The sequence below is a fragment of the Adiantum capillus-veneris genome, chromosome 19 (genome assembly GCF_014529385.1).
Source record: "Adiantum capillus-veneris isolate H3 chromosome 19, ASM1452938v2, whole genome shotgun sequence".
Taxonomy (NCBI): Eukaryota; Viridiplantae; Streptophyta; class Polypodiopsida; order Polypodiales; family Pteridaceae; genus Adiantum; species Adiantum capillus-veneris.
This window is the reverse complement of record NC_140949.1, coordinates 66,214,484-66,226,941: the sequence shown is the minus strand read 5'-3', so window position 1 is coordinate 66,226,941 and position 12,458 is coordinate 66,214,484.

Below are 12,458 nucleotides of genomic sequence, written 5' to 3'. Positions count from 1 at the left end.
TTAACAATCCCATGTTCGAGGATACACTGAAAGATATATATCCACCTTGTCTTAATATTGAACCTACATTCTCTGATAGAGTAATGCGGCATGATAAATGGGTCATTTCTAGGACTCACTTCCTGAATATTGAGATTACTCTAACTCCCCCATTCTTGGGTGATTTTTATACTCGTTTCTTGTGGAAAAGAGATAATCTCAAACTCGTATCCTCTGAATTTACAAAAAGGAAAAGAAATAGATCCTTCAAAAATTCATTACACACCTGTCTAGGAATGCTTTTTCTTATAATGTATGCTTCATCAGACAGTTTTGTAGCATATGAAGAAATCAATACTCTTATTAACAAGTTCATTAATAATGGGTTTTGTAGAAAAGACCTTGTTGCTTGTATCTGCAATTCCTTAAAAAATCACAAACTGGTTCGGCCTTAAGTTTGACCTACAGAATTTGATTAGCCTCTTTAAACCAGAATAAGATTCACTAGAGTATTGAATGTTTCACTGTCTAAAGGAAACCTCCTAATTTCCTTCCGAATTAATAAAAATGTTGCTTGAGGTAGTAGGTCCATATTCTATGGGTCTACTACCTCTTAGAATATGGTGCCTAGGAATGGGTGGCCACACACACACACACCAAATTACGTGAGTCCTTTCTCATGATTCAATTGGACAGAAAAAGACTGGCTTTAAATAATAATAAAAAACAGCTTTTCTTCTTCACCTCTACATCTCTATTAAACCATCCATTACATGATCACACAAGCAGCTGTCACAGTAATAACATGTGTTCGGACGCTCGGCCAAAGGTAAAATACGGTTAGCCAAAATTACACCATACTCCTTGGTGTGTGGTGTGTTGTTAAAGTATCCTCTCAGGGGCTGTCCATAACTGCGATACAAAAAAATTTATGGTGTGGAAGAAACTGTGCTAGCAAATATAACCGTTCTGAAAACCCTCGCTTCATTGAATGTTCCACATAATAATATTGTGGCCCTGAACCCATGGCTTCACTTACCATCGCCAAACGAATATTGTTCCTAAAGTGCTCTCGACCCCAAAGGGTCACCCGCGTCACTCTGTCCTGATATGTCCACCACTTCGTCTACGTAACCGATGTTCCTAATTGGAGGAATAAAAGACGCTCATAATAGAGTAGTGTGTTTCTCCTAGTAGACTCACTCGACTGTTGAAGATGTGCAATGGTTATGGCTAAAACCTGATCTTGATTATAAGTCAGAGCTAAAATGTGTATGACACACCTTACGACAAAGTAAGCTGTTGGCTGTAAACTCTTTGAAAGTTAGTCAAGATTGATATTGTGCACTCTGAATCTTAAAAAAAATGCTCGTCTTTTATAGACCTACATTGATATCTGAACCAAATGGGTATTTGTACGAATTGCCCAAACTACTTGCCATCTCTTAATGGGTCCAGCATTACATTAATGCACCTCTTTGTGATTGGCATATGTCTCTTCTAGTAATTTCCCAATTGGCTAGCTTATTGGATAATAGTCTCGTTTGATATGTCAATTTTATGAGTAAATGTTCGTTTGTGTCCATCTAGTGTTAGGGGCAATACCTCTTAAGGAATTGTAAGTACCGCGTATCGACCTTGCGAAAGCATTCAGGAAATGCCATACTATCTACTGCCATAATAATAGTGATGCTCATAAAAGGTTTTTTTGATATCCTCTTTTTACATTGGTCAAAAGCGTGTCTTTATCTATTAATTACCCTAAAAAAGCCTTACTCGTGTATTGCGTGGCGTCTGAGTATTCCTCTGCAAGACTTCTCTTGTATTTGCCTGGTCGCACGCTACCTTCTGCATACAGATAGTGGGTTTGCAGGCGAGTGCTGTAGCGATTGAGACTCAACACATTCTTTTCTCATCCGGATCGTGTGCTGAGAGAAATCCCTGGAAATAGGGTCTTTAAGGGCGACCTTGATAATGGGAATGCCTGGCCTAATCGGGGTCCCTTTTGCTACGGAGAGGCATCATCATCTATAAAACCCTCAATAAGGTGAGTACTTTACTCACTTTGCATCGTGTTCTATGACTATAGCTTGTGCGTTCAAACCTTGTATGCTGTTGTGACTTTAACAAGCCTAAAAGTATGCAGAAAGTTTTGGTGGAGTCGTCATCCTCTCCAAATCTACAAGTTAACTATCTGTTCGGCTCTCTTGTAGCCTTAAAATATTGTAAGTTGGACGGGTTTGGCTAAATGAAGGTGCTTAAATTGAATAAATCGTAATCTTTGTTTGTTTAAGCTCTAGCTAATTGGACATATTTTTTTTATGATAACGCTATGGTTCTGCAAAGTTTGTTTTTAGGTGGTATATTTGAAGAATTAAGGAAATTTTTCTATTGCTCTGTCAATGAGGGCTGCGTGGTCTTGAAATTATTAATGAGGTTTCACTGGTTGGTTACAGTGGTACAGCCAGATATTGAAAAAATTGGTTGAGGTTTTTGAGCATCTCATTTCCGAATGGTGTATTGTTTTTTAGGTTGGTTAAAGCTTAAATACTTTTTTCCTGCATACATTATTTGCCCGATTGATCACCACTTGGAGTGTGTAACTTATGGATACTGGATATATCTTGCCTTTAATGGGTTGGGTCACCGGCTTTATAATATCCTAAGCATGGCTATGTCTAAACTTACCCTTACTTGCTCTCATTATATCAGTGCATAGGAGAATGATTGCATACCTGCATGATTCTGTGTGGAAGAATATAAAAATGTTATCCCCATCTAAGTGTGTAGATTTCTATAAAGGGTTGATGGTATATTTAGTACTCGCTAGTATGTGAGATGTTCTTTTTACTAAACCTGTGATGGTCTCTGGCCCCCCTTTTTTTCCGGTTTTGGCTGATTGCCTATTCCTGGGAATTAGACCTTCCCGGCTGGTCTTGTTGTGATTGTATCAGAACATTTTTGACACTTAATACATGGGGTGATGATATTATGGCTACTCTCTGGAGAATGTGTGGCTGACTTTGGGATAAAGTGTCGGCTGATCTCTGGTTTTATTATTTCTCTGGCTTGACTATTGTTAGCTTGATGTTATGACCTGCCCTACTATGCAGGTTTTTTTCTTTTTTGAGAATGGCATTTTGGACTGCACTATAAAAACAATTGCTTATTTGTCCGCTTTCTGTTTCTTCATAATAAAAAGAGCAAATCTGCAGTTTCTGGTTAATTTTTGGAAAATCGGCTGATGGGAGTGATTTTTTTATTAGCGAGTTTAAATATAGATATTTGGTACTTGCTATATGGAAGATTATGTCGGCTATGACATAGAAAGAGAATCAGTTGTTAATAAGCATGGTATTTGAAAGTATTTAATCGGTTCTTAATTCTGGTATTAGTGTAGTTTGAAAAACTCCAAACATTTGTTTCAGACTCCTTTGGATTGGTCTACTGGTGTTGTACCGCTCTGATGTATATTGGTTTAGCTTCCGCTAATATACTACAGAGGCCCTTTTAGGCTTTGTAAGTGAAATAAAATTCAAGCTCGTACTTTGTTCAAACATAAACCGGATGGGACTTTATCTCTTCAAAAGGTGTTTTAGCCTTTTAAGATCTAATGTTTAGTGTAGGATTATATGTCTCGAGCTAACTTGGACTTGCACCCTAGGGTTAAAATCTCCCCAGCCTGGTTAAAGAATGTGTTTTGGGTCGTTTCTATAAAAACCTATATATTTTTTTGATATCTCTTTAAAGATCTTAAAGCTACGGGTAGGCATCGAATAAATCTGGAACTAACTTGATATATAGTAGCTTTGGGGGGATTCTCACTCTCCGGGTTAGATTGGCTAAAAACCAAGGATTCTTATTATGGGTTTTTTTTTTTTAACAAATTACTTGTAGAGAACTGTTTGTTTTTTCATTGCGACATGGATAACAACTGGGATGCCCAGTATCACTTGCCTACAATCACGTGCTAACGAATTGTTTTCTTGTGGCTATGGATGCAGGTGAGGGCTACCTTCTTTGATAAAAACATTTTGTTCTATGTGGTAGATGACTTGTGGTGGATCTCTTACCTTGAAGCAACAACACCCCAGACTTTGGGATTACTGTCTCCCATGTTATACTTTGTTATCTTCATTACCTTGTACAAAATTTATTTTCAAATGCAAATAAATTATTGTACAAATCCATTGTATTTGCTTAGAATTGTTGATATGTGAAGAGGTAGTAGTGTTCGTTTGCGTATATGTATTTATTTAGAACTGCTACAGACAGAGAATGAATCACATGGACCATTCTCTATTTCTCAGCACACACAAAATCCCGCAATCAATAATCAATCTCTCTCTCTCTCTCTCTCTCTCTCTCTCTCTCTCTCTCTCTCTCTCTCTCTCTCTCTCTCTCACACACACACACACACACACACACACACACACAATGTGTGCAGAACATCCACAAAAAATCATTGCACTCCCATTTTTGAATCATTACGCTCTCTGCACTTCAGTAATGCAATGCAAATGTGGAAGGCCTTCTTGCAACCCTCCAACACCTCAGCGAATGGCATGTCAACTCTCTCTCTCTCTCTCTCTCTCTCTCTCTCTCTCTCTCTCTCTCTCTCTCTCTCTCTCTCTCTCTCTCTCTCACACACACACACACACACACACACACACGCGCGCGCGCGCACACATACACACAAAACACGGATACATGTTTTGAGCAACTATTGAGCTTTGAGCAACAAGACTGGAAACTCCATGGCCTTCCCAACAACTAAAAATATTATAAATACTAGTATGTGACCCGCGCGTTGCTACGGCTAAGAAGAAGCAATCATGACACTCTCCTCCCTCACCTTCCCCCAAAGGTGGCAACATGTACATATATACAGTAGTATGTGACCCATACATTGTTGTGGTCATGAAGAAGTAACCGTGGCACTCTCCTCCCTCACCTTCTTTGAAAGGGGAAACATGTGTGTATGTGTGTGTGTGTGTGTGTGTGTGTGTGTGTGTGTGTGTGTGTGTGTGTGTGTGTGTGTGTGTGCGCGCGCGCGCGTGCGCATGCACGCACGTGTGCATGCAAATACACACACACACACACACACACACACACACACGTGCATGCCCGTGTGTTGACAGCAGCCTAGCCATGATCTTAGAAAATGATTCACACAATCAAATGCACTCTTGTCAAATCTGATAATGGGATTTCCACAGACCTTCTCTCTTTACCAAAACTCTCTCTCTCTCTCTCTCTCTCTCTCTCTCTCTCTCTCTCTCTCTCCGTGACAAACTTGAACTACATTTGGAGTTGGTATGTGGGCGGATTAACTTTGCCATAAGCAAGCGAGTCCCTCTCTATTTGTAGAAACATACTTAGCCTTTGAGTTTTCCTCAGTCTCTCTCTCATGTATGCATGTCTCGTGTACGCATGCGTACACACACTCATCGCAACAATCAACAACTCAGTGGGGGAGGGGAGGGGAGGAGGTAGCACAATTGCTCGTGATACGTGGAGGTGTCCATTTTTCAAGAACTTTAAGCAAGAGTATAGCAATGCCTCTTTAGAATAATTTTTTTAAATTTTAAAATTAAAAATTAGACAATTTATAAAAATAATATCAATATTGGTCTTGACAAATTTTCCTTTTTAAAACATCCAAATATATCTTCGAAACCCAAATTTGCATTGAGAAGCAAAATCTCCCTCAAATTTATCTTTCTTCTATGATTTACTCTAGTAGAGTAGAAAGTCTTTTGTTGAAAAAAAACAAAGTAAGTTTTTCGATTTTTCATTGTCAAAACGCTTTTCATTCATACAATTTGATTTTCATTCATGTAGTCTTACCCTTCACTTATGTGTATGTATATGTGTGTGTGTGTGTGTGTGTGTGTGTGTGTGTGTGTGTATGGAATATTTTAAGAGAGAGAGAGAGAGAGAGAGAGAGAGTTTTTGCAGAGTGTGGTTTTGGTGGAACGGCCTATCTTTCAAGGTTGTTGTCATCTTCTCTCCATTTAGCTTACATGGAATTTTACTATCTTTAGGAGAGGCTTTTCTTGTACTTTTTTGTTTTTTTCATTTGCGCATGTAGCTAGTTGTACTTGGTTCTCACAATTCCAATTTGTTGCCTTAGTTCTCTCAGATTCATCATCATCTGGGCACTCTAAAGAATTTTTTCAAGTAATACAAATAAGCCTATTTTGAGAGAGAGAGAGAGAGAGAGAGAGAGAGAGAGAGAGAGAAATTAAAAATTCATTTTTATTGCCAACATGTAGTAGATTGGTTATCCAAATTCCCTTCTAAGGAACAAATTCACAGTCCTAGATTTATTGGAGGTAGAACTAATCTTCTTCTTTTCCCTCTCTCTCTCTCTCTCTCTCTCAAGTTAATGAGGCCTTCTTACAACGCCAATGTATCATGGCTTGGGAGAAATTCGGAGGTTCTCGCTTCAGCCATTACACCACACACGTTGCCCCAAACTACAAATCTCTCTTCTTCTCGGAACGAGGTAACCGAACCCATTCCTACATCCTTAAGCCCATCCCGTTGAGTGCGATCCGCACCATTGCCTCCATTCGTCTTAGCTCCCATTCTCTACGCTGCGAGACAGGACGTTGGGGCACTGGCGAGGAGTGTCATCGACTTTGCACCTTATGCCCTCGTCAAGTGCGAGAGAGTGAGTACCACACACTACTTGAGTGCTCAGCTTTTGACCACATTAGGTCCTCTTTTCCCCATATATTCAGCCATGAGCTCTCCCTACATACCTTCCTCTCCCAACCACGATGTGGACTCTCTATTGCGACGCTCATTTCAGCCATTTTTGAGCATCGAGAGTCACTTATGAACTCCACTCACACCACGTGACATGTTCATTTGGTCCCATAGGTCATATTTGACCTCTCAGGACAATAATAGAACTATCTATCTATCTATCTATCTATCTATCTCTCTCTCTCTCTCTCTCTCTCTCTCTCTCTCTCTCTCTCTCTCTCTCTCTCTCTCTATATATATATATATATATATATATATATATATATATATATATATGTGTGTGTGTGTGTGTGTGTGTGTGTGTGTGTGTGTGTGTGTGTGTGTGACACACACACATGCATGCTCGTGTGTTGGCAGTGGCCTACCCATGATCTTAGAAGAAGATTGACACAAACAAGTGCACTCTTGTTAAATATGACAATAGCCTTTCCACAAACCTCCTCTCTTTACCAACTCTCTCTCTCTCTCTCTCTCTCTCTCTCTCTCTCTCTCTCTCTCTCTCTCTCTCTCTCTCTCTCTCTCTCTCCCGGGTGATAAACTTAAACTACATTTGGATCTGGCATGTGGTTTGCTTAACTTTGCGATATGCAAGTTCCCCTCTATTCATAGAAACATACTCAACCTTTAAGTTTTCCTCTCTCTCTCTCTCTCTCTCTCTCTCTCTCTCTCTCTCTCATGCTACACACACTCATCGTAACAATCAACAACTTCTGTGGGAGAGGGGACGGGGTAGCACGTTTTCTTGTGACACGTGGAGGTGTCAATTTTTTTAGAACTTTAAGAAAGAGCAAAAGAGTGCATGTCTAGAGTAATAATAACTCAAAACTTTAGAAGCTAGCACCGAGTAGTGAGGCTTCTCTCTCTCTCTCTCTCTCTCTCTCTCTCTCTCTCTCTCTCTCTCTCTCTCTCTCTCTCTCTCTCTTCACACACACACACACACACACACACAAAGTGTGCGCTTGAGCTCAAGACTCTATGTCTAGATTTTGAGAGCAACTATTTACGACTATTTTGATGATATCAAACTGTCATAATAATCAATATCTAATTCTCCTAAATGATTTTCTCATGTTAAACTGATCATTTAATATGGGGAAGTGCCGGGGGAGAAAAAGCTAGAATATTGGTTAAGCTAGCAGACCGGCCACAGTAGGGATCCAAAGGGGGGGGCCATCTGCAGAAGAACCATGTGCAACAATGGGCTAAAAATAACCTAAGGTTCAGCCCATTAAGACTTCCAAAATGCTAAGGTTCCAAAATTCAAAGGTTGTGTCCAAAGGTCTACCCTAGGGGAAATTGGATGCTTTGTGTGTGTGACCAAAAAAGTCTTGCATATCCCTACATAGGAGGGGGCGAGCCTAGCAAGTAGGGGATGAGAGAGAAAGTCACACACACACACACACAGGCTCCCTTTACACAAAGGGAATTAGGGACACATGTCAGCTCCCTAGCCCAGATGCCCACAAGGTGTGCCCAATTGCTAGTGGATGACCCTTGAAGTGGACCAATGAGAAATAGGCTACAGTAAATTTAGCCTAATTAATTTTAAAACACTTAATAAAAAGAACCAATTAAAATTAAGTCTCCTGGATGATTATTGGACAGCCCATGAAGGGGTCCAATAGGAATTGAGCAGCCCAATGGACTACTTAATTCCTATTGGTCAGAATGGGGAAAGGTCCAATGGGGATTTAATTCATTTAAATCAATTAAGTTTAATTGATTAAGCTCTCACAAAAGGGGAAAGGGGGACACATGTCAGAAGGCTATCACTTATGCTGCTTAATTGTGATAGGCTAGCCCTAGGGAGGTCCAATGGGGAGCCTGCAAGAGCAAATAGCAAGAGGGCTCGCCCAAGAGAGAGAGGGGGCTGATTTTTGCAAGGCATTATCACAACACACACACACAATCTCATGTGTGAAGAAAGAGAAGACTATCTCTTCCCAAGCTTTAATGGAGAGCTCATCACTTACTCCAAGCTTGTGAGATAGAAGCCTACATCAACACACTCTTGGCATGTGGATACAAATCCAACCAAGAGCCAAGCTTCAATGCATGCTCATCTCCTCTACCATGCTAATTACTAAGCTAAGCTATGCTAATATGAGTGATTATGTGAGGAGATGTACATCTTTCTCGTAAGATACTCCTTCTTCCTCTCAATCTACTCTCATACCCTGCTAGCTCTCACCATCTTCGAAGGTGTGTGAGGTTTTGGGTTTGAGAACGGGGATAATTAAAGTTGTGTTTGCTAAGTGTTTTGCTTAGTGCATTAAGCTTTCATCTTCATTGCACTAGCTAGTTTTGAAGGAACATAAAGAATTGTATTGTACAATGTCTCTCTTGATGGGAGAAACCATAATACAAAGCCTTTTGGAGGGGGGACCGGCTCCATGCAAATCCGGTCCTCAACTATTGTCAATAGCTTAATTTCTGTCTCTTTTGAGAGTATTGTTGATGCTATCTAACTAGGTGTTATGTTTTTTGTTGCTCTCTCTACCCAAGCACTCTTGTAATTCTCATTAGGAATCTATTCTAATGAAATGCCCACTATGTTCATGCTAATTTCGGCTACACACAAGTTATTAGGTCATTAAATGTTACATCAAACTCTCTCTCTCTTTCATATATGCATATTTATTTATTTATTTTTATCTATTTATTTAGGCTCGTCCATAATTGAGAGAATTTATGGATTTTTAAGGGTGGCACATAGTTTAACTCCTAAAAATAAAAGTGGGTAAAATACCTTAGAATAGGTAAAAGACATGTCAACTTGACAATCTCTCTTCTAAATTGGGATGCCAATGTCAAAGTTGGTTTTTTCCGTGCATTTTACCCATTTTAAGGCATTTTGTTCATTTTCTATCGGAGAAAATGTTAGCCACTCTCTCAAAAACACACTATAACTCCAAGAAAACAATACATAATGAAGTCGACTCATAGATACGCAAACCTTCTCCTTTTTTTCTAGGGATAGATGTTTGAGATTAGTTTGTGTGTGTGTGTGTGTGTGTGTGTGTGTGTGTGTGTACACATACACACACAGAGATATATATATATATATATATATATATATATATATATATTTGTGTGTGTGTCAATCATAATTTAGAGAATTTATATGTATATATATATATATGTGTGTGTGTGTGTGTGTGTGTGTGTGTGTGTGTGTGTGTGTGTGTGTGTGTGTGTGTGTATACATGTATATATGTGTGTGTGTGTTTTTTTTTGTGTGTATGTGTCCATCATAACTTAGAGAATAAATACATGATAATATTAAGAAAATAACAATGTCTCGAAAATTGAAGGGCAAAGGTGTCCCTAGTCAGTAGGAGATCCCATGAGCTCAATCGTAAAATATGTGTGTGTGTGTGTGTGTGTGTGTGTGTGTGAGTGATGTAGATACCAACCCCTTGATTTTGCATGCATGTACTCAAAGCGAGACTGGCGCAGACATGCAAATTTCTCCTTTTTCTCAACCACTGTAAAAAATAAAAACTTACACAAATTTCTAAAAGGTATCAATATTGATCTTGAAAAAAGCCTCTTGATAAAATAAAGCCACATATATCATTAAAAATCAAAAAAAAAAATTACAACAAAATCTCCACAAAAATTATCTTTACTTACCTAGGTAGGGTGAAACTCAGCTTATACATTTATTCTATGTATAATTGAAAGTCTTTTGTCTTTACAGTGTACATTGTGAAAGGCTTTTCATTTCCCTCCGGATGTCAAATCTTACACTTTACTTTTGCATTTTACATTAGATGTTTGCTCTAATTTTTTGTGAAGTGAACCAATGCATGGCATGCAGAAGCCTTCTTCTTGCTTGAAATTTTTAAGCTGCATCGTATATAATATAGATAGACAAAGTATTAAGTTTTTTACTTTACACTAGTAAAATGGCGCCGCCTTCGGCGGTGGCATGGCCCCTCTTACCCTCAAACTCCTCACTCTTCACAAATTTCATAAAAGAAGATCAAGAAAAGTCCCCCCCCCCCCCCCCCCCCTCCTCTCTCTCTCTCTCGTCTTTTGTTTGTGGTGGTAGAAACTAATAGAGTGAAGAGGAGGAGGAGGAGGCTGAGAGCGAGAACACATCTTTCAAATTTAACACACCTTTCAAATAAAAATAGGACAGTTTTTTACACTATTTCTATTAGAACCTAGGTGGCATTTTTTCGTTTTCTTCTTGCTCTCAAGAGGCATTTTTGAGTTTCAGAGCAACATGATTGTAAGCTGATTGAGACACAATTTTTGTGAATACAGCTACTTCATTTTGGCATCTTAAGACTTTCTTTTCTCCTATTCACCGACCCTTCAAATTTCAAAGTATGACATACAAATGCCAAAAGTGATATAATGAACTGCAATTGTAAGAGATGGCACTAATAAGGAAGGTAGAACTACTTCATGGCAGGCCAAACAACTCCATGATAGCATCGACATGCGGATGAGCTAGATGCTCTAGCACTTGTCAAATCAACACAACAAAACCTACTTGGTAGTGATGCTGACACGCCATATAGCTCTGCATTGATCATAGTCACTTGTAACCCAAATGAAGGAGGAGGATGAGCTCACAACCTTACAGGAGGGCATGTTGCTTCAAAGGCAAGAAGGGGTCCTTGTAAGGATCTTTTAAGGGGTCCTCATGAGGAGGGATGGCAATAGCTCTATTCACAACACATTGAGGAGTCATTGTAAGGGGAGCTCATGAATAGGAGAGCTCGTGGGTGGCAATGAAGCCGCTTAAGGAGTGCTAAAGAAGAGGTTGAAAGATCAGCTACACTACGTTGCTCAATAATATCTTGTAGCTATGAAGCTTTGCTCATGGGCAGCAATGGGCCACTCAAGGAGCGCTAGAGAAGAGGAGGAAAGGGTAGCTAGTTTGCACTGCTCAACAATAGCTCGTAGATACGAAGCTTGCTAGTTGTAGCCCGAGACCTCCAGATCATGGAACTGATTGCACGATAGCTAGAATTTGGAGAAATATCATGCATCACCCATTTAACTATTACCACTTTATCTTCAAATTAGGGTTCAATTATAGCATGCCAGCACCCCATACATACCTCGTATGCTACAATCTCTCTCTCTCTCTCTCATCGAAGGAAGGAGCTCTCGCCATAGATGGGATATAATAGAGTATATGTCTTTGGAAGGAGAATACATTAAGATACTACAAATTAGATGACACAATAAGCAAAAAGGAAGCGTATGAAGTACGAATCAAATATTGTCTTAAGGCCACTACATCTTATATAATACACCAAATATTTGTCACTTAAAGTTACAAAAATTAACTTGTGAGAACCTGCCAGGAAGTGTCCCAATTTAAAACACGACAGGGTTTGCATGTTGAATATGGAACTCTTACACAACCAAGTGAAGAGCAAGGAAAACCTAGGCTAGATGGAGAAGGTGATGTTGAGTTGGGCGCAGTAGCATTGGCGAGTCGAAACATGGCTGCATTGCAACGTCTAGCAACATCTTCAGCTAGTTGGGGGCATGAGGAAGGGTCTATGAGATGGAAGGACATGTAGCCTGTCATGCAAAGTAGCGCTAGTTCTTAGAGATTTGTGCTACGACGTCACGAACACTACCACCATTGCCAACCATCTTCAAAAAACCGATTCACTCTTTACAATGAAAAGGGGCTATTAAATTGCTCCTCAACCCCATTTGTGCCGAAG